We start from the raw sequence: 4818 nt of genomic DNA, 5'->3' as shown, positions 1-4818 counted from the left end.
TATGGATTATTTTGAATATAACAAAATACTCAGATGAAACACATTGTGCTATTTATCACTGACTACTTTGTGTCAAAGTTTAACAAGGACTCTCTCCTCCTCACCAGTGTCATGATCAAAGATATGATCAAGAGCCTCACATACAGTATATTGTTTGGTCATTGTGCTGCCACAGAATGAATTGTGGGCAAGGCCTCAAAAAAGGTTTATATACCAGAGCTGCGAGAAGAGTTCTATATATTATTGAAACAATGTTGCAATTGTTTGTGAGAATGCCAACAGGTGTGGTTCCCGTGGGGGAAAGAATTTATTGGGGAAAGGTTCTCGTTGGGGTTGCCATGGAAGCCAAGAAGGGGAGTGAGGTGTGTGTGTGTGCTCAAACACACATGCATGTCGGAGTCTGGGAGAGGAAGTGTGTCCATCTGATGATTGGGCATGTGCCTGAACAAAATTTGATACACTAATTGTAGTCTCACCAATTCTAATGACCGGACATATTTGACAGGGAACACCACAGGTGTAAAAAAGTTCTATAAAACACGCAAAATGTAATGAAAATCATCTAAATGTATTTTGTGTGTTCAGGTGCCCTGTGTAGACAAGTCATGGAACCTTATGACAATCAGATTACATTAACTACATTTTTCAGAGAGAAAACTTGTAAATCGGTCCAATTCAACCGGAACACAGCAGGAGGGAACTACTTCCCAGGTCGTTTCTGTAATTGAGAATGTGTCTCTGTAGGTGAGGGTTTTGTGGTGGAATATGTGGGCATCGCTTCCTTGTTTTTGTGGTTGTAGACTTGAACAGCTCTTTTCTGGATTTTGATAAGTAGTGGGTATGGTCCTAATTCTGCTCTGCGTGCATTGTTTGGGGTTTTGCGTTATACACAAAGTATATTTTTGCTGAATTTTGCATGCATTCTCAATTAGGTGTCTTTCTCGCTCTCCTCCATCTCCTCCGTCTCTCCCAACTCTCCTCATACTCTCTCACCTCCCACTTTCTCTCACCTCACCCCCCCCCCCCCCCCATCTTTCTATCATCCCTCCCTCTATAGGTCACACCTCTCTGCAGCGTCATCTTTTCGCGTCTCAGCCCACTGTCCAGTCCTGGCCCATGGGAATACTCTCTCACAGCAATCAGTCACTGGTGTGGACCGACGGACCATGGACCACAGGTCTGCTCTAGTGCCCTCACCTGGCACCATCCAGCCATTGCACCTGCTCATCATTCTAACCTGAAACCCAGCAGGACAGAGAACAGAAAATCATTAACAATTAACAAGGTTGATGGAAGAAGTTTGGTTCGAACATTAGAGTAATGGAGGAGGTTCCACACTTTTATTTTCATTGGAAAGCTGTGTTTCAGTTCTTCGTCATCTGCCTGGCAAAAATATTAGTACATTTACTTTCTATTCTCTGTAAATTGTCTGCATCTAGCTATCTATTGATTTGATAGGAAAACCCTTGGCTTACCTCTTGTCACGCCCTGGCCTTAGTATTTTCTTTATTATTTTGGTCAGGCCAGGGTGTGACATGGGTGATTTATGTGTCTTGTCTTGTCTAGGGGTTTATTAGATTTATGGGGTTGTGTTTGGTAGAGTTGTCTAGGAAAGTCTATGGTTGCCTAGAGTGGTTCTCAATCAGAGGCAGGTGTTTATCGTTGTCTCTGATTGGGAACCATATTTAGGCAGCCATATTCTCTGGGTATTTTGTGGGTGATTGTTTCCTGTCTTTGTTACACAAGATAGGGCTGTTTCGGTTTTTCACGTTTTGTAAATTGTTTGTATTTTCCATCTTTCATTAAAGATGTATAAAGATAACCATGCTGCATTTTGGTCCTCCTCTCTTTCACCAGAAGAAAACCGTAACACCTCTCTACCCTGAGACTAGTTTTTTTTGCCTTTAGGTTTTGTAACACCTCAGCTTCCTCGCATTTACAGCTAAGAAACCACAGAAAATGGTTCCTTTAGCAGGATAATGGGAAAATGTAGATGGTAAGTAGCAAGGTTTTTGTCCCTTTTCCAATTTGTAATTTTGTCTCTCTCACTCTCAAATTAGCAATTAAAACACCAAACAATTGCGGAGGCTGGCTCCAGCCGCTTCTACTGAGCCCACAGGCTATACCCAGCCCTACCTCTCCATGCTTTCTAAATGTCAGTCTGAGAAGTTCTTTAAAAATTGAAAAAAGAACCCATTACCAGTGACATTTATCATGTGTGTCTCTGAGCATAAGACATTCTGTGTGAGGAGAGAGGCAAATGCAGAACACGAAATGTCTGCGATTAATTGAGTTATGAGTTATTGTCTCTCCACTGTCAGATGTTGTACTTATTCTCTACTACCAGACATGGGTTCAAATGTTATTCACAATCTATCAAATGCTTTGTGTTTGGCTTATCTTGCCTGGGACAATGGGACTGACTAAAATTATCTAAAACAGGTATTCCCAAACCGGGGTTCACTTATACTGAAAGTAGTGCCTTTCCTCAGCCACAGTGTTATGTGCAAAAGCACTCTCTCAACCTGATGAAACCTTCACTCTTGCGCAGACATTTAGAAACAAAACATAAGGAGTTTTTAGGAGCAAGAATGAAGAATGAATGAAGAATAAAAGCAACAGATACCATTAATAAGAAGGGGCAAGAAGCATCTTATTTGGTCAGGTACTGAGTGGCTAGGACAGGCATGCCCCATTCTATTGTGGCGGACTTAATTCTATATGGCTGGGACAATGCTGTGGAGGACTTAATTCAATGTTGTGGAGGACTTCATTTGGGAATGGCTGGGACAATGCTGGGGGAAAAGGCCCAAAAAACTATACAATGTCTTCATCAAACAACACTGTTTCACAACACATCAGTGACATGGCAGGATATGTTTTGAAACAATTACTGCTTCACATACAAGCCAGTGAATTCTATGCGTTACAGATGGATGAGTCAACAGATGTGGCGGGCCTGGCACAGCTCCTGGTAAATGTCCATTTTGTTTATGGGGGTCAATTAAGGAAGATATCCTCTTCTGCAAACCACTGGAAACGAGGACAACAGGAGAGCATATATTTAAAGTATTGGTCAGCTTTGTGACATCAAATGGACATTGCTGGTCAATATGTGTTGGTATCTGTACTGATGGCAAAAGCCATGACAGGGAGACAGTGGAATGGTAACGCGTGTGCAAGCAGTTGCTCCCACCGCCCCTTGGGTACACTGCAGCATCCACCGAGAGGCTCTTGCTGCCAAGGGAATGCCTGACAACTTGAAAGACGTTTTTGACACTAGAGTGAAAATGGTTAACTTCTTGATGCTACCCATCCCTTTAGCGGGATAATTGTCATCAACAACCGCTGAATTGCATAGCGCCACATTCAAATTGTTACTAAAAATATTTACATTAATGAAATCACAAGTGCTATATAGCAAAACACAGCTTAGCCTTTTGTTAATGCACCTGTCGTGTCAGAATTTGAAAATATGCTTTACAGCGAAAGCAATCCAAGCGTGTAAGTTAATCGATCGCTCGACAAAACATTATTTACACCTAGCATCAAGTAGCTTGGTCACAAATCAGAAAAGCAATCAAATTAATCGTTTACCTTTGATCTTCGGATGTTTTCAATCACGAGAATCCCAGTTACACAATGAATGTTCCTTTTGTTCCATAAAGATTATTTTTACATCCAAAATACCTCTTTGTTTGGCGTGTTATGTTTACAAATCCACAGGAAAGAGCGGTCACGACAACGCAGACAAATTCCAAATGGTATCCGTAATGTCCACAGAAACATGTCAAATGTTTTTTATAATCAATCCTCAGGTTATTTTTAAAATATATATAATAATATATCAACCTCAACTTTCTTTCTCAGTAGGAGAGGGAAAGGCAATGGCTGCCCAAACTCTGTTGCGCCAAGCAAAACACTGCTGGCACCCAGCCATAAAATGACGCGATGTTATCTTTCTCGCTCATTTTTCAAAATAAAAGCCTGAAACTGTCTAAAGACTGACACCTTGAGGAAGTGATGGGAACATGAATCTGGTTGATATCCCTTTAAATGGAGCAAAGGCAGGCTATGGAACATGGGGTTTTCAAAATAGAAGCCACTTCCTGGTTTGATTTTCCTCAGGGTTTCGCCTGCAATATCAGTTCTGTTATACTCACAGACAATATTTTGACAGTTTTGGAAACTTTAGTGTTTTCTATCCTAATCTGTCAATTATATGCATCTTCTAGCATCTGGTCCTGAGAAAAAGGCCATTTAATTTGGGAATGTTATTTTTCCAAACATAAAAATAGTGCCACCTAGCTTCAAGAGGTTAAAGCAAGGCCCGTAAACTCTCGTGTATTTTCTGCACTATGCAATGATATGGGCAGCGACCATGTAACACTTATACAACATACAACATACGTACACGGGTTATCAAGTGCAAAGTATTGACACGTTTTTTTAAATTGAGAGACCAGCTTAAAGTTTTCTTTTACTGACCATTTTCACTTGTCTGACCGCTTACAAGATGGCAAGTTTCTTACACGACTGGCCTATCTGGGTGATGTTCTTTTCTCGCGTGAATGATCTGAATCTGGGATTACAGGGACTCTCCGCAACTATATTCAATGTGTGGGACAGAATTTAGGCTATGATTAAGAAGTTGGAGCTTTTCTCTGTCTGCATTAACAAGGACAACACACAGGTCTTTCCATCATTGTACAATTTTTTTGTGTGCACATCAAGCTTACGGACAATGTCAAATGTGATATAGCGTTATCCCTTTTCATGCCCTTCCTCCAGTCCACTTACTGATATCTGAACAAGAGG

General features: G+C 41.1%; 1 long non-coding RNA gene across 1 annotated transcript in view; it reads left to right on the top strand.

Moving 5' to 3' along the window:
• The window catches only part of LOC110500203, a 7425-nt gene extending 5446 nt beyond the window's left edge, over window positions 1-1979 (top strand). The window contains exon 3 of the long non-coding RNA XR_005038572.1: window positions 1058-1979. This is a non-coding gene — a long non-coding RNA (uncharacterized LOC110500203). The remainder of the gene's footprint in view (window positions 1-1057) is intronic.
• The last annotated feature ends 2839 nt before the right edge of the window (window positions 1980-4818 follow it).

This window comes from Oncorhynchus mykiss, chromosome 21 (genome assembly GCF_013265735.2).
Source record: "Oncorhynchus mykiss isolate Arlee chromosome 21, USDA_OmykA_1.1, whole genome shotgun sequence".
NCBI lineage: Eukaryota > Metazoa > Chordata > Actinopteri > Salmoniformes > Salmonidae > Oncorhynchus > Oncorhynchus mykiss.
The sequence above is the reverse complement of the archived record's forward strand: the minus strand, read 5'-3'. Positions and strand labels throughout refer to the sequence as shown.